The sequence below is a fragment of the Nyctereutes procyonoides genome, unplaced genomic scaffold (assembly GCF_905146905.1).
Source record: "Nyctereutes procyonoides isolate TBG_1078 unplaced genomic scaffold, NYPRO_anot_genome, whole genome shotgun sequence".
In the NCBI taxonomy this organism is placed as follows: domain Eukaryota; kingdom Metazoa; phylum Chordata; class Mammalia; order Carnivora; family Canidae; genus Nyctereutes; species Nyctereutes procyonoides.
Genome location: NW_026575125.1, coordinates 40,080,564 through 40,107,341, shown reverse-complemented (window position 1 = coordinate 40,107,341; position 26,778 = coordinate 40,080,564). Strand labels below are relative to the sequence as shown.

The window sequence follows — 26,778 nt, the reverse complement described above, 5'->3', positions numbered from 1 at the left end:
GCCCTGCAGCCTGCAATCTCCCTAAGCAGTAAGCTGTGGTAATCACAGATTCATTTTGTTTCCCATGTCTTAGGAGTCGAATCATTCTTCTCATGTCTAATATCTTGAGACCCATTGTTTCATATAGTTTTCCAGTTTTTTAGTTGTTCCGGGAGGGCAAGTAAATCTGGTTCCTATTAGTCCTGACCCTAACCCAGAAGTGAAAGTAGAGGTACTATTTTTAAAATACACTTGATATTATGAATATGGTGGTTGCAGAAGTTTATGAAACAGGGGTCTCTACAAGAGGACGAACACTTCACAATTCAATATTGACTGAGCAACTTTTAAGTACAAGGCAGTGAGATAAACATTGTCAAGAACACAAATATGCTCCCTGGTCTTGAGAGAAGGATCATGTGAATCCATATGGGTTTTCTTTTGGAGGCATCAGGAAGGAGAGGAGGAAGAAATGTATATCACTCTGCATTAGACAGCTATGTTTCTTCCAGAACAGCTCTTACAATGGGGCCTAGGCTAGAACCACTTTGGGTTGGCTGGTTTAATTTGTTTCCCTCAGCCAAGAACATCCCCAAGCTGGTAGCTTCTCCATTTGGAAGGAGCTGCCATGACCCTGCCTTGATAAACCTCAGGACCTGTCATTCTTTCTCTCACTATGTTCCTAAGATGCTTGTTTTGGTTCACTATGTAGATTACCCCCGACAAACAGCTCTGAATCTTGCAGAAAACATATAAAGGAAATCGTATGACATTTAGTAAGCACTCTGCTGTCGCTCGGATAGCCATTTTTATATGCATATTGTCCAACGGAAAATAGACTTATCTTTCCTAGGTTTCCCAACTAGCAAATGGCAGAGTTGGTGTAGGGATCAAAGTCTGACTCTAAAACCCATGATCTTATTTTCTGGCTCCAGCGTGACTGTCTCAGTTTCAAGAGTACAGAAGTCTCCCTTACTACTCATGTCCTCCATTTGCTGACTGTATTTCTGACAGACGGAATTTCCTGACCTCTTGGTTTCTGGTTAACTTCCTTATATTAGAAAATACAATTCTCTTGTTACTTGCTTGGGTGTGACTCCTGGTGCTTGCTCTCCAGTATTTGTATATTTCCAGATTCCCATGTTCTTTGTCACACCTGGTTCTTAGTCATTGCTTTAATCCGACTCTTTTTTTTTTTTTTTTTTTTGCCTTTTATGTGGTCTTGTTTCCAGATTCTTCAGCTCATTCTCTGGCATTACTACTATAAGACAGACAGCTTTCTATCCTAAGCTGCTAAATTTGATGTGTTTCTTTTTTCCAGGTCTGGTTCCAGCCCAGTTCTTCAATGCATCCCCTTGGCTGACTTTCAGATGTAATTGAATGCCCATATGCACATGAATATTCAATATTCATTCATTAATATTTTTGGGTTCACAAACATAGTTTCATTGAGCACCTATTGTATGACAAACTCTAGAGATATACTAACGCACTAAAATAGGTGGAACATCTGGCCCGGGGAGCATGGAGTTCTGTTATCAAGACTGACAAACATCTAGGCAGAGCCAATCCTTTTGTACCACTCCAGCAGAAAGAGATGACTAGTATGACCCAAGAGAGATGAAAGGAAATAAAGTGGTTAAAGAAAAATCACCAGCATATCACTTCAGCATAGCGTGTGGGAGTGTGCAGGATGGGGTATGCATAGTTACTTGCTGCCCAAAGCTCCCTGTATTAGTTTCTCAGGGTGTGGTAACAAAGTACCACAAATTGGGTGGCTTGAGATATTAGAAATGTATTGTCTTACAGTTCTAGAGGCTGGCAGTCCAAGATCAAGGTGTTGGCAGGGTTGTTTCCTTCTGAGGCTGTGAAGGAGAATCTGTCCCAAGCATCTTTGCTAGCTTCTGGTGCTTTGCTGATAATCTGGGGTTCCCTGACTTGTACGTGCATCACCCCAATCCTTCATTTTTACATAGTGTTTTTCATGTGTTTCTTTACATTGTCTTCTCTCTGTGTGTGTTTGTCTCTGTGTCCATATCTCCCCTTTTTATAAAGACAAAAGTTATTTGGATTAGAGCCCAGTATCATGACCTCACTTTAACTTGATTACCTCCACGTCAAGTCACATTCTGCACATTCTGAGGTACTAGGGGCTGGGACTACAACAAATCTTTTTTGGTGGACACAATTCAACCCATAAGATCCCCCTTTAAGGAAGATCTTGTTGCCTTAGCTGCTGGGAGTGCTGTCTGCAAACAGCCTTCAGGTGTCAGCCAACACCTACCTACAGGGCAGCCTTCACTGTAGAGAACCGTGACACTCAAGGCCATGCTCCTGATAGGGTGGCCCATACACAGTATCTAACAAAGGCAGTGGTATAAAGGTCTAGCTTTTTTTTCTCAAGTTGGAACAAATCTGAAGGGCCATTCTACCTTCAGATCACCCCCTAAGGTTGCCTGAGGCTTCTGGTGGGCTGGCGTGGTGGCCTGGACTTTTCTCCCTCTGCCCATGCCTGCTTGAGCCCTCAACCTCCCAACCTCCCACAGATGTTGATCCCTCCTTAGCATCCTGCCTGCTAAATTCTGCCTCAGGGTTTATTCCCAGGAGAACCTAACCTGCAAAAGGTGGAAAGAAGAAGCAAATGTCCTTAGGGTGTAAAGATGCAAGAGGGAGAATGGAAGATTATACCACAGAGGTTAAGCAAGGGCCAGATCAGGCGTGATTTTGTAAACTGCGGAAAAGTTTGGATTTTATCATAGACACAATAGATGGGAAGCCATAGGATAAGTTTGAGCAGACAATGAGGATTGGTTTGCATTTTCACAAGATGAGCCTGGCTGCTGTTCGTCTTCCTGGCCACTGAGTCTGTCAACTGCCCTGTGAAATGTGGTGCTTCCCTTGAGACAAGGCAGTTGTTTGACTCAGAGGGGCCTATGTTGAGACCACAGGGAGAGGCCACCAGTTCTGGCTGGACTTGAGCCTAGAAATACCTCACTCCTGTTGGCCTCACTTCTCCCTCTCAAGCTGCCTTGGCCTGAATAGAACTACATCTGTGACCACCTTTATTACAAGGACTTCTACTGGATACAGAGTTTTGGCATGGAATCCTGAATTGCCTTTTCCTCTTGGAATAGACTTCTACTCAATTCTTTCAAAACCAAGTTAATTTTTTATTGTAAAAAAATCACATGCCCTTTGTAGAGAGAGAATTTGAGAAATAAACCTTTCAAAAAGAAATGAAATATTACCGGGGCACCTGGGTGACTCAGTGGTTGAGCATCTGCCTTTGGCTCAGGTCATGATCCCGGGGTCCTGGGATCGAGTCCCACATCGGGCTCCCTGCAAGGAGTGTGTTTCTCCCTCTGCCTCTCTCTGTGTGTCTCATAAATAAATAAATAAAAAATTTTAAAAGAAATTAAAAATTACCTGGTAGTAACCACTGTTTGTGCATATACATATCATACAGCATGGATTACAAACTTGAATACCTGTTATTGAAGCAAGTATATAACACAAAGATACTGATCTAGGTGAATATTATAGTGACCTGGGGAGTTCATGCTTTATCTGAAGGCTTAGCATCTTTCAACCCTAGCTTGCTAAGTGTGCATAACCTCCTTCTAGTTTATGGTCCCTCTGTCCAAAGGATAGTAGAGCCATATCCTGTCTACATCTATATCATTTTTCTTTCACTCTCCCTCGTTTACTCCGCTTTAAACATTCTGGCTTCCTTAGTGTTCCTCTATCATGCCAAACACGCTTGTTCCTCGGGGCACTTGCACTTGTTCTTCCCTCTCCTGGAAGGCTCTTCCTGTAAATATCCAAATGGTGGGGTGCCTGGGCAGTTCAGTCGGTTAAGTGTCTGCCTTGGGTTCAGGCCATGATCCCAGAGTCCTGGGATCGAGACCTGCATTGGGCTCTCTGCTCAGCAGGGAGTCTGCTTCTCCCTCTGCCTGTCCCCACTTGTGCTCTCTCTCTCTCTCTCTCCATCACTCTCTCTCTCAAATAAATAAATAAAATATTAAAAAAATAAATATCCTAAGTGGCTTACTTCCTCACATTCATTCTGATCTTTGTTTAAAAATTACCTCTATGGAAAGAATATTCTTTACCAGACACATAAAATCACATTGCTATTATTCTTCTCATGACCCTGATTTAGTTTCCATCATATCAGTAATTTGTCATATTACCTGTTTAGTTTCCTTTGGCAGGACTTCCTAACATTTTCTTCGTTATGACACACTGAGAAAATGATAGTGTTTGAACAGCAGGCTAGGGAAAATGGAAGAGGCCAATTGTGTTTGGTGTCAGTAACATTGAAGTGGAGAGAGATTCCAGCCTCTGTAGAACCTCAATAGATGAGACACATCTGTCATCACCTGACACCTGTTGACATCTGTCCCTCCACCAGAATGTAAGCTCCACCATGATCCTTAAAGCAGAGCCTGATATATATAAGCTAAATAAGTTTTGCTAAATGAGTAAGTTATGTCATGAATGCTTCTCCATGTCATTACAAATTCATGAACATTTAAAAAAACTTTTGTTTGTCATATTGGGGCTCTATGTTTTGTTTACTTGATCCTCTTACTTACTTGTGGGGTGTTTTTTGGTACTTTAGTTAAAATCTGCTTTCTGGTCTACTTAATAGTGAATTGTTAAAGCCCTGGAAGGAGTCCTGTGCATGTCACCATGCAGAGCATCCAAGGAGCACCATCTTCCTGGGAAAGACATCAGACTTGAGAAGACACACACCATTTTAACCTGGATGCACAGATACACATCATGCCCTAACGAATCCTGGTATGTATGCTCCTGGAACAATCTGAAACATCTCTGGGCATGTCTAGTGTATCATTCAAAAGGAATGAGACTCGGTACATGTCAAATTCTCTGTAAATCTCACGTCCTACATGAACCACATAAGAATTCCACCAATAAATTTTTGCCTTGATAATCACTTCAAAAAACAGAAACTTGGATTAGAATCCAAGGAAGGGACCTGAAGGATAGTGAATGCATGAGCAACAGGCAGGAAGGAGGGAGATGCTGCTAGTGAAACTGGGCCCCCCTCCCTCTGGATGATAGGGGAAACCATGCAGACTAGTGTACTTAATGAATGCCACAGGCATTTTTCTCATTCCTGTTGGGCAAAGTGGAAGGTTAGAGCCTTTTAAATTGTACCTGTGTGCTAGGCCAATTAATCAAAGTGTCTTTACAGGACAAACACCCAAACACATTTTGTAAAATTCAACCCAACCCTGGCTGCACTGATGTTTCATCCATCAGAGTGTCAGTGACCTGTGTGGATCTATGTGTTTGTGCACATTTTCTTAAAAGAATTGTTATTATTTGAAAAGGAATGGAAACACCAAGATTTTTTTTCTTCTTACATAAAAAAAATATACTGTCAAGGGTATGAGTCAAGAACTTCTTGACTCAAATCCTAGTTCTGCCATTTACAGATGTATGATCTTCAACAAGTTACTTGACTTCTCAGTGTCTGTTGTCTAAGGATGATAAGTATTTCACCAATATTAGAAAATAAGATAAAGATTCTAAGGGCTTCACTTGTAATGCAACTTCCAACAGGAAGAATAAATAGATTTGCTCTCCCTCTTCCTCTTTTTAAAATTTCTCAGTCTATACCTAAAATCCACATTTCTCAAAGTGTATTCCACATAATACCTGTTCAAGACATGCTCAGTAAATAGGAACCACTACATACCAGCTTCCTTCTTAGAGATTCATCATGCGTATTACCATGCTGAAGCCTCAGGAATTATACAGTAGAGAAAACTGATTGATTTTGTTTAATTTGGTGTTTTCCAGTCTTATTTGACCAGATTGTTTTTTTTTTCTCATGACACCTCTTATAGCAGATTTCTCAATGACCCTGTGATGGAATGAGATGGTGAGAATGTGTTTCAGAACAAAGGATCACTGAATTTAGGGGAAGTCAACAGCATCTACATTGAAGCTACAATATCTCATTTGGAAAACTGGAGGTCCTAGGTTATTTATAGACATATATATCTTGTAATGAAGTGATGGTTTTTAATAATCTCAAATAGTTATTAATTTTAATTTCTTTAAATTTATCTTTTCTGTTCTGTTTGGTATCTCTCAGTTTTTATCAGTTTCTGTTATTGTATTTTGGCTTGTTACTTATCTTTTATTTTTTCTTCTCGAACATCAACTTCTGGCTCACTCAGTGTAAGTATATAAGGGTGGAGTCTCCCTTCTTCACAAAACCCTTAGGTAGGGTGCAGCTTCCAATAGTGGTGACTCATGAATGACAAGACTAGGAACACTTTAAACATTGATTATAATGAGAGAACAGCAAGTTATTGCTTGATGAAGTTGGATTTATTAATAGATGAGATAATCCAGTTGTTGCAAAAAGTCTGACTTGTAGTTTCTTCGAAACTTCTTATAATCCTCTCTTATTTATTTAGAAAATTTTTCTGAATCCAATCCCATTACCATAAAACAGAGAAATTTCTGTATCAGCACTTTATACATTGCCCAGAAAAAAATAAAGAAAGTGAATTTTTAAATGTTAAATATAGGAAAATAGAATAATAGGACAAGAGTTCAAGTAAGACAGGACGAAAGATAGTTTCCCCTCACTCACTCTCTCCTCCCACCCAGAAAAACCCAAAATAAGTAACTTACAAACCCTGATTCTCATCCTCATACAAATAAGAGAAAAGCAGGAAAAATAATAAAGACTTGTAAGCACAAAATAATAAAGGTCACTTTGAGAATTGCTAACAAATATTCTGCAACATAAAGGAAATTGTAAAATTGTATAAATACATCTGAAAAGAGAAAATGATAGAGAAAAAGAAAATGTTTTGACCCTCCCCCACTAACAGATGGGGAAGAGAATCTGTTCATTGCTGACGCCAAAAGACAGACTCCTACTGAATATTTCATTTTCTTCCCCTAAAATAAAATAGTTGTGTGCAGAAACTGGAATGGGTAACCCCTCCCCACAATAATAAAGTGAAAATAAATAAAAATATCTATTACAGCCATGTCACATCAGGAATTATACAGTTCCAATCTGGAATGGGACTTTTCTTGTAAACATTATTAATTGATTTCCATTTCTAGTAATGGCAGGGTAAGTTATTTGGACCAACCATTTGCAGAAAAGCAACTACAAGTTATGGATAAAATGCAAAAATAAAATGTTTTTTTTTAAAGCACTGAAAAGCTGACAAGATAGTGAGGAATTTCTAGGGCAAACTTGAAAGGAAAGTAGGAACCCAGATTGGTAAAGGGAGCCCAGAGGCCACTGAAGACCTTTGTCAACCTGAAAAAATTAGAACTTTAGTTTTAACAGCTAGGGTGACATGGCCTGTCTAAGGTGGAGAGTCTAAAAGGAGACCATCACTATTATAAGCAGAAATCCCAAAGGGCTATAATATTAGGGTCAGGGTGAAGTACAAGTGAATTGGCCTTTGGGTGTATTTTTAGCTGAAATTGACATCTTATGGAATGCCAAAGGGGAAAAAAATACGAGGTCAAAACCCTTAAGCATTGAATTTAGTTTGAAGTGATCTTGAACAGATAGTGTCCTTATATATTTGGTTTAAGCAGATATGTATTTTCTTTTGTATATTTTTGCATCGTTCATAATACTCAAATTATTCCTATAAATACATTTTTAAATTTAATTTTATTGTTTGCTTATTTATTTTAGAGGGGGAAAGGGGGAGGGGCAGAAGGAGAAAGAGAATCTTAACAGGTTTCTGCTAGGCATGGAGCCCAATGTGGGGCTCAGTCTCACAACTCTGAGATCATGACCTGAGCCAAAATCAAAAGTTGGATGCTCAACCAACTGAGCCACCCAGGTGCCCCTGTATAACTACATTTTCAAAGATATTTAACAGCAAACAGTATCATTCACACAAGAAAAAAATACTGTGCATGAGAACAAGCAGAGATAATAGACAACAGAGAGATCCACTAAGACTCCACATACAGAATTATTGGGTAAGGGGATCCCTGGGTGGCTCAGCGGTTTAGCACCTGCATTTGGCCCAAGGTGCGATCCCAGAGTCCCACATGAGAGACATTCATGTGTCTCTCATGAATAAATAAATAAAATCTTAAAAATAAATAAATAAATAAATAAATAAATAATAAATAAATAAATAGTGAACTTAAAATATTTTTGCAAACAGAAAACCTTATAAAGTGACATCAGGGGATCCCTGGGTGGCGCAGCAGTTTAGTGCCTGCCTTTGGCCCAGGGCGCGATCCTGGAGACCTGGGATCGAGTCCCATAGCGGGCTCCCAGTGCATGGAGCCTGCTTCTCCCTCTGCCTATGTCTCTGCCTCTCTCTCTCTCTCTCTCTCTCTCTGTGACTATCATAAATAAAAAAAAATAAAAATAAAAAATAAAATAAAGTGACATCGAATTTGGAAAAGAACCAGTTAAAACTTATAGAAATGAATACATGTATATAAACAAATAGATATAGATATGAATATGAATTTGGATGGATATATATGCATTCATGTATAGATATAGACAGATATATTATGGATTAATCCATAAAACCAATAGCTTATTCATGAATAAGAAGATAATTGGGTGAATTTGAAGATAAGTCAGAAAGTTATCCTGAAGGTGTCACAGAGAAAATAAAGGGTGGAAAATACAAAAGACAGATTAAGAGACATGGGGGATAGAATGAAAGAGTCTAACAATAATTTAATTAGAATTCCAAAAAGATAGTAGAGAGGAAATAAATATATAACTGCTATTAATTTTTGGAAGTGATGAAATACATAATCCACAATTCTAGAAGTCTCCCAACTTCAAATGAGAGAACTAAAAGAAAATCCCACCTATATTCATCAGAATGAAAATGTAGAATAGCAAAGACAAAAGGAAAACCAAAAAAAATGGACCAGGATAAAAGACAGATGCTATTCAAAGGAATGGCATTTAGACCAAGAGTTGACGCTTCAACAGCAGTAATGGAAGGTAGAGGAGTGAATAATATCTTCACTATATTGAAAGAAACTAGTTACTTCTGTAACTACTCATAGAACTGTACACAGAGAAAGTATCTTTGAAGACTGAGGGAAAAATGGATACACTTTTAAAGTTAAGACTTTGTTTCTTTAGAGCAGTGTAAGATTCATAGGAAAATTGGAGAGAAGCTACAGAGATTTCTCATATATTCCTTGCCCCCTACATACATAGCATCCCTTATTATTAACATCCCACACCAAAGTGGCATATTTTTTAAAACTGATGAATCTACAATTATACATCATCATCATGAGTTCATAGTTTATATTAGAGTTCATTCTTGGGGGATCCCTGGGTGGCGCAGCGGTTTGGCGCCTGCCTTTGGCCCAGGGCGCGATCCTGGAGACCGGGGATCGAATCCCACATCGGGCTCCCAGTGCATGGAGCCTGCTTCTCCCTCTGCCTGTGTCTCTGCCTCTCTCTCTCTCTGTGTGTGACTATCATAAATAAATAAAAATTTAAAAAAAATAGTTTATTCTTGGTGTTGTACATTCTATGGGCTTAAACAAATATGTAATGACATGTATCCATCATTATAATATCATATAGAATATTCTCACTGCCCTAACATTTTTCTGTGTTCCACCTATTCATCCTTACCCTCTCTGGCCCACAACCCACCCAACCTCAAACCTCTGGCAACTAATGATCTTTTACTATCCATATTTTTGCCTTTTCCAGAATACACAGAGTTGGAATCATATAGTATGTAGCCTTTTCAGATTGGTTTCTTTCGCTTAGTAATATGCATTTAATATACATTTCTTCCATATCTTTTCATGGCTTAGTAGCTTACTTCTTTTTAGTGCTGAATGATAGTCCATTGCCTGGATGTACCGCAATTTATTTATTCATTCACCTACTGAAGGACATCTTAGTTGCTTCCATCCAAGCTCCTGCATTATAAATAGAGCTGCTATAAACATCCTTGTGCAGGGTTTTATGTGGACATATATTTTCAGCTCCTTTGCATAAATACCAAGGTTGATGGATATATGGTGAGAGTATGTTTAGTTTTGTAAGAAACTACTAAACTGTTTTTCAAAGTGGCTATACCACTTTGTGCCCCCACCAGCAATGAATGTGAGTTCCTGTTGCTCCACGACCTCACCAACATTTGGTGTTGTCAGTGTTCTGGGTATTGGTCATTCGAAAATGATGTGTAGTAGTAATTCACTTTTGTTTTAATCTGCATTTATTTGATGACATGTGAAGTGTGGCATCCTTTCATATGCTTATTTGCCATCTGTGTATCATCTTTGGTGAAGGTTCTGTTAAGGATTTTTGGTCCATTTTAATTGAGTTGTTTGTTTTCTACTTGTTGCATTTTCAGAGTGATTTATGTATTTTGGATAGCTGTCCTTTACCAGATGTGTCTTCTGCAAATATTTTCTCCCAGTCTGTGGCTTGTCTTCTCAATCTCTTGACACCATCTTTCAGCAGAAGTTTTTAATTTTAGTGAATTCCAGCTTATCAATTTTTTCTTTCATACATATTGTGCCTTTGGTGTTGTATCTTAAAAAGTCATCATCGTACTTAAGATCATCTAGGTTTTTTCCTATGCTATTTTGTGGTCTGAGCACCCAATTTTAATGTGGGGAGGTGGGGGTGGTTTCCCACACCACCAAGCAATGCTCCAGACACCAATTAGGTATCTTAACAATTCAACTCAATTTTGACACCATTTTCCTGGAGATCGCACCAGATTCCACAGGTTAACATTTTAGTCTTATAAGACTGTCTCCCCACCCCCCTCACCTTTCAGATGCCAGTTGCAAGCCCAGGGTGTTACCTGTGCTTCTGACAGACAGACTACAGATTGGAGGCTTCCACGACCTCCTCCTTGGGTTCAATTAATTTGTTAAACCAGTTCACAGAACTCAAAGCAACATTTCACGTACTAGATCACTGATTTCTCCTAAAAGGATAGAAGTCAGAAATAGCCAGATGGAAGAGATACATAGGCAAAGTGTGAGGAAGGGGCACAGAGCTTCCATGCCTTCTCCAGGTGTGCTACTCTCCCAGAACTTCTACATGTTTACCAACCTGAAAACTCTGAACCCTGTCCTTTTGGGGTTTTGTGGAGGCTTCATTATATAGTCATGACTGATTAAATTGATGCTGAGCAAGAAGTATAGCATGTGGTTCTTGCTGGGGCAGATCAAAAAGATCATACAAACTGATGAAGAAATTGGGAAAGTGGCAGCAGCTGTACCTGTCATCATCTCCTGGTGCTCAAGTTCCTGCTTGAGCTCTTCCTGGAGTTGCTGTTGAAGAAGGCCTGCCAGGTGACCCAGTCCTGAAGCACCAAACCATGACTACATCCCACCTGAAGCATCACAGTGAGCTGGAGCAGCAGTTTGACTTTTTTTTTAAAAGATTTTATTTATTTATTTGAGAGACAGAGAGAGAGAGAAAGCACCAACATGGGGAAAGGTGCAGAGAGGGATAGAAAAGGACAAGCAGACCTGGAGCTGAGTGTGGAGCCCAACACGGGGCTCAATCCCACAACCCTGAGATCATGATCTGAGCTGAAAGATGCTTAACTGACTGAGCCGAGCCATCCAGGCACCCCAGCAATTTGACTTCTTGAAGGACCTGGTGGCCTCTGTGCCTGACATGCAGGGACACAGGGAAGATAACGACATGCAAAGGAACAAGGGTCCCCACAGGGGCCAGAAGTCAGGCAGCAGTGGCTGGAAGAATGGTAGGATGGGAAGCAAAGTCAAGGACAAGAAGCTGTCAGGGATGGACTTGGAGCAGCAGGATGAGTCTATGGACATAGACACTGATGGGGCAGAGAAGACACCACAGGCTCCATCTCAGGCTGGCCACCCCGTGCCCACTCTTAGAGTCCCCTCACACCTTTCACACCCTTTACCTTGACTCTGCCTCTGCCCCCAGCACTCCCAGGCCTCTTAGCACCTGATGCAGACAATGAAGGGAACTAGGACTCCTGGTGCCCAATGTTTCCCAGACCACACCCCTTTTAGATGGCTTTAGTTGCTCTAGGGAGAGGAGAGAAAATAAAGCTGTTCTTAAATTTATTAAAAAATTAATATCTTGGGGTGCCTGGGTGGCTCAGTCAATTAAGCATCTGCCTTTGGCTAGGGTCATGATCTCAGGATCCTGGGATTGAGTCTGGCATCAGGCTCCCTGCTGAGCGGGAAGCCTGCTTTTCCCTCTGCCTCTCCCTCTGCTCATGTTCTTTCTCTAATAAATAAAAAAAAATTAAAAAATAAATTAATATCTCAGCAATTAAACCCAATTTGCCATCCCTCTCCTCTCTGTGGAGGTGGGGGTTAGGTGGGGTGAGACTGAAAGTACCAACCCTCTAATCCTGTGATTGGTTCTCCCAGCAACCAGCCCCCTCCCATCCTTAGGTGACCTAAGGGCTTCCTGAGAGTCGCCTCATTAACATAACAAAAGGCACCTTTATTGCTCTCCTCATGAGAAACTCCAAGGGTTTTGGGACCTATGAACCAGGAACCGTGGACAAAGACCAAATATGTATGAGAAATATAGTTTGGTCATCTGAATCACCAAATATGTATTTCTTATAAGTCACAGTATCACAGCTCTCCTTTAGGAATTTTATAGTTTTGCATTTTACATTTAGGTCTGTGATTCATTTTGAGTTAATTTTTGTGAAGGATGTAAAGTCTGTCTAGATTCATTTTTCTGCATGTGGATATCCAGGTGTTGTATTGCCTTTTCTCCTCTGTCAAAGATTTGTTGACTAGACTTATGTGGGTTTATTTCTGGACTCTCTATTCTGTTCCATGGGTTTATTTGTTTGTCTTTTGCCAGTATCACATTGTCTTGATTATTGTAATTTCATAGTAAGTCTTAAAGTCACATAGTGTCAGTCTTCCAACTTTGTTCTGCTCCCTCAATATTGTATTGGTTATTCTAGATTTATTGTCTGTCTATACAAACTTCAGAATTAGTTTCTCAATGTCTAAAAAATAACTTGCTGGGATTTTGATTGGGATTGAACTAAATCTATAGACCAAGTTGAAAGGAAATGACATCTTGACAATAGTGAGTCTTCTTATCTATGAATACAGACTGTCTCTCCATTTATTTAGTTCTTCTTTAATTTCATTTATTAGATCTTTGTAATTTTTCTCATATAGATCTTGTACATATTTTGTTAGATTTATACCTAAATATTTAATTTTGGGGTTGCTAATGTAAATGAAATCATATTAATTTCAAATTCTACTTTTTCATTGCTGGCATATAGGAGAGGGATTGACTTCTGTGTATTACCCTTAAATCCTACAACTTTGCTACATTCACTTATTAATTCCAGGAGTTGTTTTGTCATTCTTTTGGTTTTTCTACATGGACCATAATGTCCTCTGTAAAAAATGCACTTTTATTTTTCCCTTCCCGTGGATACACTTTTATATTAAGAAACTGAGAAAGTGGGAAGCCTGGGTGGCTCAGCGGTTTGGTTTAGCGCCGCCTTCAGCCCAGGGCGTGACCCTGGAGACCAGGGATAGAGTCCCACGTTGGGCTCCCTGCATGGAGCCTGCTTCACCCTCTGCCTGTATCTCTGCCTCTCTCTGTGTGTCTCTCATGAATAAATAAATAAATAAAATATTTAAAAAAAGAAACTGAGAAAGCTTTCCATTAGGAAAAAGTATAAAGGATAAAGTATGAAGTGTATACTTCAAGCTGAAGGAAAGTGATCTCAGATGGAAAAATATGAGATGCTAAAAAGAGAGAAGAGCAAAAAAATGGCAAAAATATGGGTAAATCTAAAGGAAATTTGAATGTATAAAAATGTTTTTCAAGGTTATAAAAAAAAACAATTGAAATGCATCATATAGGGATGCCTGGGTGGCTCAGTGGTTGAGCATCTGCCTTTGGCTCAGGCCATGATCCCAGGCTCCTGGGATCGAGTCCCGCATCAGGCTACCCGCAAGGAACCTGCTTCTCCCTCTGACTATGTCTCTGCCTCTCTCTGTGTGTCTCTCATGAATAAATAAATAAAATCTTTTAAAAAATAAAATACATCATATAAATCAAAGCTCCTGGAAGTAGTTAATGAATTTACAAGATTTCAGGAGACAAGTATAATATATAAAAATATAATGTATTCCCATATATTAATAATGAATTACTAAAACTCCTTTTTTTTTTTTTTTTTGCCTCAACCCCTTTACAAACTGCAGGACTTTGTTCAGGGAGCCAGCTAGGACATCTGCTCCTGGTGCCTCCCTGGTGTTCGAGTAAAAGCCCCCAATAAACACTGCCTGAATCTTAAAAAACAAAACAAAACTCCAGTTTTTAAAAGGCATACCATTTAAAATAGCTACAATAAAAATAAAATATTTACTGATAAACCTAGAAGATATGAATAGTATATGACATTTAAAACTACAAAACAATGATGAAAAAATCGAATAAGACCTAAATTCATGGAAAAATACACCACAGTCATGGGTCAGAAGATTCACTATTGTTAAGATGTCTCTTTTTCCCCACATTGATCTACAGATTTAACACAATCACAATGAAATTTTCAGCCAGACTTCTTGTAGATATCTAAAACTAATTCTAAGGTTTAATCGAATTATAAGGAAACATGAATAAGTGAAACAATTTTGAAAAAGATAGATAAAGTTGATGGGGCACCTGGGTGGTGCAGTTAGTTGAGCATCTGCTTTCAGCTCAGGTCATGATGCTGGGATCTGCTCCTCTCTCTCCCTTCGCCCCTCCTTCCACTTGTGCTCTCTCTCTCAAATAAATAAATAAAATATTTTAAAAAGAGAAAGAAAGAGAAAGTTGAGGGACTCACACTCTTGATTTCAAGACTTACTATAAAGCTACAGTTATCAAGTCAGTGTGGTATTATAAAAAAGATAGATGCATGGATTAATGGGACAGGGTAAACATTCCAGAAATAGACCCACTCAAAACGGTTAATTGATACAAAGATAATTCAATGTAGAAAGGATAATCTTACTAGCAAATGTTACTAGAACAATTGGACATCCTAGACATAAAAATGAACTTTATCGGGCAGCCCGGGTGGCTCAGCAGTTTAGTGCGCCTGATCCTGGAGACCCGGGATCGAGTCCCACGTCGAGCTCCCTGCATGGAGCCTGCTTCTCCCTCTGCCTGTGTCTCTGCACCTCTCTCTCTCTCTCATGAATAAATAAATAAAATCTTTTAAAAAATGAACTTTATCTTACACCTCATACCTAATACAAAAATTAACTAAACATTTGTCATAAATATGAATATTAAACTATAAAACTTTTATTTTTTTTTATTTATGATAGTCATTCAGAGAGAGAGAGAGGCAGAGACACAGGCAGAGGGAGAAGCAGGCTCCATGCACCGGGAGCCTGACATGGGATTTGATCCTGGGTCACCAGGATCGCGCTCTGGGCCAAAGGCAGGCGCCAAACCACTGCGCCACCCAGAGATCCCTAAACTATAAAACTTTTAGATGAAACATAGAAAATCTTTGTGACCTTATATTAGGAAATGAGTTCTTAGATATGAACCAAAGGCATTGATACATAAAATAGAAATTTATAAATCAGATTTTGTGAAAATTATAACTTTTGCTTTGTAAGACACCGTTAAGAGAATAAGACAAGTTATAGACTGAAGAAAATATTTGCAAATCAGATATCTGATGAATAATAAGCAATGAACTCACAAAATTCAATAATAAGAAAGCATACAACTCCTCACAAGTAGGCAAAAAGTTTAAATAGTTCTTCACCAAAGAAACTGGATAAAGACACGATGATCATCCTTAGTTACAATGAGATACTACTATACACGTATTAAAATGGCTAAAGTAAAAAATACTGACAATACAAAGTATTAGTGTAGATATAGAACAACTAGAATATACATTCTTGATGGAAATGCAAAGTGGTACAGTCACTCCAGAAAACAGCTTAGCATTTTCTTATAAAGTCAAACATACAGTTAACCAGTTAACTATATGACCCAGTAATCCCACTCCTAAATATTTACTATTTACTCTAGAGATATATAAACTTAGGTTCCCACACAAAACCTGCACATGGACGTTTATAGCAGATTTATTCACAATAACACCAAACTAGAAATAATCCCAAACATTGTTCAACAGGCAAATGGATAAACCAACAGTGGTACATTCATAAAATGAAATCTTACTCCAGAATGAAGATGAGCAAACTAGAGATACATACATATCTCAAATGCATTTTTCGAAGTGAAGGAGGCCAGACCCAAAAGGTCTCACATGGTAAAATCTCATCTCTATGACATTCTGGAAAAGGCAAAACTATAGGAAAGGAGAACAGGTAAGTGGTTACTAGGAGTTAGGGGAACAGGAATGTTTGACTATAAAGAGGCGAGTCAAAGTAGTATTGGGGGTGAGGGAGCTTTTCTTTATGCTGATTTTGAGGGCAATTACACAGCTCTACGCATTTTGTCAAAAATTATAGAATTATACACCAAGAAAGGTGAATGTGACTGTATATACATAACAAAAATAAGCAAAGATAATGCTTGTAAATGCCCCACCACCATAGAAATAAGGTTTAGCATGATTAGATACCAGGGTTGGAGTGGTGTTTGCATCCATTCTTTCAAAACATTAAGTCTTGGGATCCCTGGGTGGCGCAGCGGTTTGGCGCCTGCCTTTGGCCCAGGGCGCGATCCTGGAGACCCGGGATCGAGTCCCACATCGGGCTCCCGGTGCATGGAGCCTGCTTCTCCCTCTGCCTGTGTCTCTGCCTCTCTCTCTCTCTGTGTGTGACTATCATAAATAAATAAAAATTAAAAAAAAGTTTAAAAAAAAACATTAAGTCTTTCATTAATTAATTAATTAATTCATTCATTTTTAAAGATTTTATTTATTTATTCATGAGAGAGAGAGAGAGGCAGAGACACAGGCAGAGGGAGAAGCAGGCTCCACGCAGGGAGCCTGATGCAGGACCCGGGATCCCAGGATCACGCCCCAGGCCAAAGGCAGGCGCAAAACCGGTGAGCCACCCAGGGATCCCCTAAGTCTTTCCTTTAAAAAAAAAGGTAAAAATTCTTTGCATTCTTTGTTCATTTGAACTAGGAACAAATGAATCATTTCAGAAGTATTCCTCAGATTATCCTAGGTACAAGTATTATGACATGAATCATAACTGGTGAGGGAAATTCAATGGATTCCTCTACAGTATCTCTTGTATTTTATCAGGACTTTGAAGCTACAGCATTTAAAAGATAATGGTTCAGGTAAGCCCTTCTATTCAGTTTTGTAAACCAAGGGGCCACTTGGAGAAAATGCTATGACTTGTGCTAACATATGTGTAGCTTAAAAAGAATTATATTTGAGGTCTGTTGAATGTGCACATAACACAAAATTTTCTTTTCAAAAGTATCATGTCATCATTTGGTCTTGCAGCAATTCTTCAAGTCACTGGAGATCTCCCAATAATTGATATCCTCACAGAAGCTACATGCTACACATAGTCTCACCAACATAGGTAGACACACATATGTATACACACACTCTCATATGCAGACACACATAGACACATATGCATAAACATAACATACACATGTAAAAACACACAGGCGTGTACGTATGTCTTCACACACAGCATGCTAATGCACAAGCACACCAACTGTGCACATACTTTTTTCCCCCTCAAAAATGTAGACCATCTCCCAGAACCCGGAGTGTGGATAATTGTGTTTTAAGGTTATGGTATTTATCTTAAATAAAGGGAGCTTCTGCCTCAAATACTTTATTGAAATAAGGTGGTTGTAAATGAAAATCAGAGAAAGGATCAGGCAATACTTGGGATTTTCAGCTGAATTCTTTAATAATAACCAAACATAATCCATTTAGGTTTGGGACGCTCACTCTTGGAACTCAGCCACTGTGCTATGAGGAATCCAACAGCCCTACCTCCCTGCAACCCTCAGCCTTAGCTGAGCTCCCAGCTGGCAGCCAGCACTGACTTGTCATGTGTGAATGAGCCATCTTGGAAGTGGATCCTCCAGCCCTTCCTCAAGCTGCCCCAGCTGATGCCATGCAGGGCAGATACAAAGGCCCCTGCCAAGGCCTGCCTAAATTTCAGATTTGTGAGCAAAATAAATGATCGGTATTATTTTAAACCATTAACTGTTGGGGTGATTTGTAATGCAGCAATAGAAAACTTGTAAGTGCAGAATAAAAAGATATTGAAATGATCTTTCATCTTCTCTCTCTTTGACACTCTTTCTCTATTCCACCATGCCATAAACTCTTTCACATTTCACAATTCAGTGTGTGCACGCGCGCGCGCACACACACCCACACCCACACCCACACCCACACACATACACCCAGAATAGCATAGAAAAGAGATAACTGTTGGGAAACCTACAGAGAGAAGAGTGAAGAGAATAAATTCATAGGTTTGATAACCCTGTATTGAGTAGTAAATGTAAGAAATCATTTTCAATATTGGAGTCAAGCATAAGTGGTGGTTTAGGGAAGATGTGTCTACATGGAGATCTTCAGGGCAGAATTTGGAGAAATGTTTTCTGTGGGGTGGCGGGGGAGGTTCAAGACTTTGTGGTGTCGATTTGGAGTTGTTGTTGCCAGAAGATGGGCTTGTTTTACTGCAGTTAATGATATTATGGGTGGATGTTTTGGGTCCAGGTAGTAGATTCAGTCACAGGATAGAGAACCTCTTGAATGAAAACAAATCTATGCTAAACATTTCCCCCAGAAGAGGGAGGGCTGAGTTCTTGTAGTATGGATTAAGGGTTGACAATGTTTGTATATCAGGGGTATTCCCAAATAAGAAAATATGATACGGTGAAAGAAACCATCTTAGAGCCTTGACCGGGGGCAGGAGTTGGTGGTTAGAAGCCCCTGGTGCTGAAGGCATTTCCAAATGGTAGTCGTTAAACTACTGCTTTTAGGGCAGTCCAGGTGGCTCAAAGGTTTAGCACTGCCTTCGGCTCAGGGCCTGATCCTGAAGTCCCAGGATCGAGTCCCCTGTCGCGCTCCCTGCATGGAGCCTGCTTCTCCCTCTGCCTATGTCTCTGCCTCTCTCTGTGTGTGTCTCTCATAAATAAATAAAATCTTTAAAAAAAGTAAACTACTGCTTTTAATACTTATCTCAATCAATATTTGTTGAGCGCCTATTCTGTCTTAGGCACTGGAAATGTGATGGTGAGTAGAACAAATATGGTCTCTACCCTCATGGAATTCATAAATTAGTTGGAGTGGGACAGAAACAAATTAAATAATGATATAAACAGATTCAGTTGATCCTTGAACAATGCAGAGGTTAGGAGCAATCCTAACTCCTAACATGGAGTTAAAAATCCACGTATAATTCTTGACTCTCTAAAAACTCAACTAATAGTCTACTTTTGACTAGAAGCTTTACAGTTGATTAATGCATGTTTTGTTTATTGTAGGGCCCCAGAGCAGGCTGCCCCAAGATGGGCCACTTAGCATAAAGATTATTTTGAGGGACGCCTGGGTGGCTCAGCAGTTGAGCACCTGCCTTTGGCTCAGGGCCTGATCCCGGGATCAGGGATCGTCCCGGATTGGGCTCCCTGGATGGAGCCTGCTTCTCCCTCTGCCTGTGTCTCTGCCTCTCTCTGTGTGTCTCTCATGAATAAATAAACAAAATCTTTTTAAAAAAGATTATTTTGAGTTAAAAGTAATCAAAATCCCACAGACACAGAAAAAGTTCTCTCCCGGCCCCTCAACTGCCTAAATTTGCATGGGAAAGGAAGAGAGCTATTAACAGAGACTTGTGCATCATAGGGCAACCTTGTTTTTTCCAACATCTCCTTTCACCTTCTTGCTAATGGCCTTCCTCCCTGATCCCTACTCTTCTCTTTAGCTCATATAAGCTTCATGTTGCCTCATTGTCTTTGGAATTTTACGCCTGTGTGGATTCCCCATATGTACATTTATTAAATTGGATTTTTTTTTCTGTTCATCTGTCATATGTCATTTTGATTGAGAGTGCAGCTAGAAGGACCACAGGGCAGAGGAAGGACTTCCTCCTTGACAATGTTATATGTATAATATACTGTATCTTACCATAAAGTAAGCTGGAAAAAGAAAATGTTATTAAGAAAATCATAAGGAAAAGAAAAGTCACTTACAGTAATGTATTGTTTTATACAAAAGATCCGCATATAAGTGGACCTGCACAGTTGAAATCCATGTTGTTTAAAGGTCAATTGTAATTAGAAATGTTGAGAAGTGTTAAGGGAAGCACACAGTTCTTTGGGAGAGAGAATCAGGAAGCCAAATTCATAGCCTCTGCTTTCTGAGTATTTACAGTTTTTCTTCTCACCTCACCTTTTTCACACCTTCCAAGAATACTTTGACAGGCTCCTAACTATTCCTCAGCTTTTTGAGTCCTCAGGAATGATTTAATTTATTTATGTATACGTAGCTTTGAAAGGATAGTCAAAATAGGTTAAGTAGGAAATATACATATTCAAAGGTCTTTAAAATCCACTTGATTGTCAATAATGAAGTTCCATTTTGATGTTAAGGATGTGGGCAAAACAGGACTTACATGTTAAAACTTCTGCCTCCAGGAACTCACATCTATCTGGCAAAATAAAGGTGGTCCACATCATTGTAGGAAACAAAGGCAAAAGAAAATATTAAATTTCCTTACACCTTACAGCCCACTGACAAGTCCTTGAGACTGGCAGAGTGACTTTCCTCTAGGAACTCAACTGCCTCGATGTTAATACTTTGCTAAGAGCAAAAGGCAATTTTACCTTAACATCATCCCAACCTCTAGGATCCTATAAGTCTCCTTTAACATATAAACATTCCTTTGGAAATTTCCTTTATCTCTGCCCTCAAGATATATGTTAGCAATCATCCCCCAAGCATAAGGCCCACTGATATACATATGAAGGGTCTCACCACTAAGGTTTTACTAGACAGTAGCAAATGACCTTTTCCCAACAACAGCTAGCCCCTTGGTGTCTTGGAAATCTTGCTTCTAAATTCCTTAGAAACTTATGCTACCCCTAATTCTGTCTCAACGTGAAAATATGTAATCAGTTACTCCTCACAATCCCACTGTCCCAATCTTTTTGCCCACTGGTCCCATCCTCATGCTTTAATAAAAGCACCTTTTTGCACTGAAGACGTCTCAATAATTCTTTCTTGACCACTTGCTCTGAACCCCAACATTTCCACATCACACATGACTCAGAGTCCTTCCTAAAGACATATTGCACCATGATAAAATCCTAGATTGTGGTGAACTTGCCTTAAGCGCTAAAGCAACTCAGGGAAGCTATGATGAATGTGGTGTTATCAAGAGGCTATAAGGAGGAGGTAGGTTTGGGGAAGGGTGCTGTTTAGTTAAGGCATGGGGCAATGGAGAGAGAAGCATTCCAAGTGAGGAGAGGAACAAGATTCAAGACTCAGAGGTGGAATGGATGTAGTGAATAGAACTAGATAAGTTCTCATTGCATTCATGAGGCTTTATTTTACTAATGGCTGAAGGTAACATCAGATGCTTTAGTAACAGGGTTTTTAATGAGTATAACCAAAACAGGGAAGATGGGGGTGGAATGTAGGGTTGTGTGGGAGGTGAAGTTATTTGAAAGGTAATTTTAGAATGGACAAACATTCAAATATGAGCACATGGCCAGTGCAAGTTCCTTTCCCTTTTATTCTATTAAGTTGGACAGTATGAAATTGCTAATATTCATTTAGCCTACAGAAATGTCAATGTCATATGCTTCAACCTAATAGATCATTAAACAACATTTGCTTTTGTTTACCACATCCATCTCGAGGCAGTTCTGCACTCTTTGGAAGCTGGAAATCTAGAAACTATCAAAGATATTTTGCTATTCTACTTGATGGATGCTGTGATGTGCCTCTTAGATCCTCCTTCAGGAAAAAAAATTTTCCCCACCACTTATGGCTAGTCTCTGGGAGTATTGCTGACAGCCCTCAGCTCTTGGCTGTCTTCAATGATTGCCTCAGATGCAGGAGCTACCCTGACCAAGATCACGCCCCTCCCCCTACACCTAATGACTTACTCCAGAAGGAGTATAAAGGTTTTTTGTCATCTAACTTCAACCCATAGATAACTTGAAAGAATTATCTTTAGAGCTGTCAAGTCAGCTGAGACTTCTACTAACTTTAAAACACAGCTAAGGGGCGCCTGGGTGGCCTAGTTAGTTAAGCATCTGACTTGGTCTCAGGTCATGATCCCAGGGTCCTGGGATTGAGGCCAGCATTGGCCTCAATGCTTCTCCCTCTGCCTGCCCCTCCTCCTGCTTGTTCTCTCTCTCTCTCTCTCTCTCTCTCTTTCTAATAGATAAATAAAATATTTTTTAAAACCACACACAGCTTAAATTCTCCTTCCTCCCAATCTTTTTTCCTCTACCTCTTCTATGGGTATTGACCCCTGACCCCTTTCTACCAATCTTATTGCATTGCAAACTCTGTCTGGGAATCTGCTTCCTGGGGTACCTGATCTACAATAGTTGGTGCCAGATCTGAGACATTTAGGAACTAGATCACCTGCCACTCAACAAGCAGTGAGTATTTCATCACTGGTGATAGGTGGAACATAGGGAGCCTTTGATACAAGGTAGCAGTACTGTTGTTAAAACTTTCACCATGGGAAATGGTGAAAATGGGAAGGTATACTGGTGGAAATGAATGTACTAGCTGAGGCTATGATTCACACATTTAAAAAATATGAGGGGAAAAAATAACTCTAAGTGTTCCCAGGGCATGGGGATGCAAGAACACCTGGCTCCAGGAGTTCCAAACAGACCAGATTCAGCACTCATCCCTGACAAAATCCAAAGGCAGAGTGGATGGTGAAACAAAAGAATTTATTTCTGTGAGGCCAACATCAGGAAAACAGCGGACTAGCATCTCAAAGGCTGTCTTCAAAGTGCTGAAGATACTTCTAGGTTTATATAGGGAAAATGTGGGGCAAATGTTGGTGGTGTAGAGGCCACTTTTAGACAAACAAGCTTGAGTGATGGAATATAGAAAGGGCCCACAGTGGCCCCCTGGCTGAATACACACAGGCCCATCAGGCGACCCCCATCAAGATATCCATAGGCCCTAACTGACCAATGGACTACTTATAACCAGTCACAGTTACCAAAAAGGGGAAGATTCCAAGTGTCACCATACCTCCTCATCTTCCCCCTTTTAAGAACAGCCCCTACCCATTGACTCATTGTAGATAGTCTCTCTGCTGTCCTGCCCACAGCTCCCTTGTGGTGTAGTCAATGGCCTCCCTTCTCCTTTGTTCTGCCTCAGGTGAATCTTTTTACTCAATGCCACTGGCTTCCACCTGATTGTCACCTCACATTTGGGGACCCCTATTGAATTGAGAGACAGCCCATTTAGACACCATAGGTGGGCATTGCAGGTGGGTGGTAAAGGTCTGGTTGATCATAGTCTTGAGGTCAATCACACCAGGTCTTGTTGGTTTGGGGCAGATCCTGTTGCTTGAGGGGGTAGATTTAGGTTCCATCATGGGATGCTTTGCCACAGGGTCTTTGGCCTATCTCTAGTTTAAGAGATAAACTAGAAAGAACTAAGTCATTTAGAAAGTACAGACTGAGGCCAAAATGGAGGTAGGTGTGAAGTCTTCTTTCATAAGGACAGAATTGGGTAGAAACTGACGAACAGGCCTGGGACTTAATTTTAAGAATAGCAGAGTTCCAAAGAAGATAGTTTTTTTTTTAAAAAAAGATTTTATTTATTTATTTGAGAGAGAGAGAGAGAGAGAGTGAGCACAAGCAGCAGGAAGGGCAGGCTGAAGGAGAGGGAGAAGCAGACTTCCCTCTGAGCAGAGAGCCCAATGCGGGGCTCAATCCCAGGACCCTGAATCATGACCTGAGGTGAAGGTAGATGCTTAACCAACTGAGCCACCCAGACATCCCAGAAGATAAATTCTATTTATTTATTTATTTAAAATATTTTTATTTTTTAAAAATATTTTATTTATTTATTCATGATAGACACAGGGACAGAGAGAGAGGCAAAGACACAGGCAGAGGAAGAAGCAAGCTCCATGCAGGGAGCCCGATGTGGGACTCGATATTGGGACTCCAGGATCATACCCTGGGCTGAAGGTGGTGCTAAACCACTTAGCTACCCAGGGATCCCCAGAAGATACATTTTAAATATAAGATGTTATGCTAAATCTATGATCTTTGTTGGAAGAGAATAGGACTCTGACAAAGGATGAAGACAACCAGATTAATATGCTCAATGTCTTAAATCCCCAGATAGATTCCCCTCAATGTTCCAGCCTCTCCTCCCTCTAAAAAACTAATCCTCCCTACTTGCTTGAAGATGATGCAGAGGCTTCTGCAACATTAAGGCTACATATGACCACCCATCTCCTTCCCCCTTCAGGATCTGTGCTCAACCCCCTTCTGGTCACTAGGCCAATAGCTACGATTGAAACACATCATGACTTGGCCAAGGAAATGTTGGCCTGATAATAAAGTAGTGAAGGGGAGCATATTTTGCCATCCCAAGATATGCCTCTGGTATACTGATTTTCTAAGGTGTTTTGTTTTGTTTTTAGAGACTGTAGACAAAAGAAAAGCCCAAAGAGCTTCAAAACCTGTAGAAGCTATCCTTTTGTAAGAGACATTTACATGTATAAGGAAGATCTCCATTTGTAAAGGTGTCTTTTTGGCCTTACCATGAAGGTCATGGTGGTGGTGGTAGTGTCCTGGAGGGATGACTCTAAATCTCTAGAAACTTTATCTATGGAGAAGACTGACAACCTAAATCTTCATAACAACCATATTTTTGTTTACTGTGCTTTGCCTACAATCTCCCATAACTGACTCCCTATCCCCAACATCTTCTGCCTTTAGCTGAAGATGGTATTTAAGGTGGTTAGCTTCAGCTATTTGGGGAATACTCAGTTTTCCTTGTGTACAGGAAGAAGACAATGTTTCTTTTCTTTTTAAGATTTTATTTATTTGAGAGAGAGAGAGAGAGAGAGAGAGAGAGAGAGAGAGAGTGTGCACGGGCATGAGTGGGGGAGGGGCAGAGGGTGAGGGAGAAGCGAACTCCCTGTGGAGCAGGGAGCCTAATGTGGAGCTTGATCCCAGGACTCTGGGATCATGACCTGAGCTGAAGGCAAGTGCTCAACTGACTGAGCCACCCAGGCATCCGGAATTCTAAGAGTCTTTCTTTCTCTTGATAATTCTGTTGTACATCAATTTAATTATTAGACCAGCCGAAAAACCTAGAAGGGAAGAAAGAAAAATTTTCTTCCCACTACAGTAGGAAAGGAGCTCTACCTCAAAGGAGAAGCAGATCCCAGCCAATATGTGCTAGCCTGAGTTGGCGGGATATGTGTGAGACTGGATTCTGAGGGCTCTTGACTAAATGGGATAAGTTGCATAAGGGAGAGTTTAGTGATTTGGAAGCATTCTTCCAGGAAACAGGATTTGACTCGTTGGCAAAGACTTCAAGGATGGTTCTTTTTCCACACTTGGACAATGCAGCGATTCTCCTTAAGCTAGGTACAGGTGCCAGAATTGCAATGGCAGGTAGTGGAAGATATGTGATAGAAGTGGGAATGCTAGAGTGGATATACTATATAAGTCCAGAAAACCCACTGGAAGCCTGTATTTATCCAGAGGACTAAGAGGACACACCATTTATCATCACAATGACCAGAAATACAATACCCTGATACATTAGAATCCAGGTGGCAGGGCTCTAACCATCAGTAGCCAGGTTGATATAATTATAGTAATGAGCAACAAGTTCAAAAGCCGGGTGACCCTTACCTTCAAACAGTAATGGAGACATTTAACAGAATATGGCATTTACTATGGGAAAAAATAGAAGGCAGCTACTCAATTCAGAAACTCAAGTGAGATCAAGGACAGATGATAGGGTGGCTGAGCACAGTTATGCCAATAAAGTCCCTGTTTCTTGCCCTGTTCCTGGATTCGAGTCAGTTTTTGGAACTTGAACCTACTGACTGAAAGAAAGGCAAATCACTAGAAGGAAGGACCCTGCAACACTATGGTAAGTACACCAGTAATGTCTATCCCAGTCTGTTCCAAGAGGGACCCACAGCTACTTACACGGAAGAAGGGGTAGTATCCAAACATTTTGAGAACTTTTGGGGGGCAGCCTGGGTGGCTCAGCGGTTTAGCGCCACCTTCGGCCCAGGGCATGATCCTGGAGACCCGGGATCGAGTCCCACGTCAGGCTCCCGGTATGGAGCCTGCTTCTCTCTCTGCCTGTGTCTCTGCCTCTCTCTCTCTCTCTCTCTCTCTCTCTCTCTCTCTCTCTCCTTCTCTCGAAAAAATAAATAAATAAAATAATAAAAAGGAGAACTGTTGGGCACAGAATCCAAGTTGACATTGATATCTAAATGCTGAAGCATTATTATGAACCCTCTAGGAGAGTGGGAAGAAATGAGAGCCATACATGGAGTCATGGTTCGGGTCTGGATCAGAATGGTCTCGCTGGGTCTGCAGACCCACCCAGTAGTCATTTCCTTGGCCTCAAGATGTATAATTGAAGTGGACACCCTTAGTAGTTGGCACAAGCACCAAGATGAGAGCTATGATAGTGGCAAAGGCCATGTGGAAGTCTCTAGAATTGCCCTCCTGCCCAACAGAGATAGTAAACAAACAAAAACCAATATTCAGTCTTAGGGGAAATGGCAGAAATTAATGCCATCCTAAAGAATACAGTG

The 26,778-nt window shown here is 40.2% G+C and overlaps 1 pseudogene; it reads left to right on the top strand.

Moving 5' to 3' along the window:
* Positions 1 to 11,179: 11,179 nt before the first annotated feature.
* Positions 11,180 to 12,033, top strand: LOC129517899 (dr1-associated corepressor-like; annotated as a pseudogene).
* Positions 12,034 to 26,778: the final 14,745 nt, after the last annotated feature.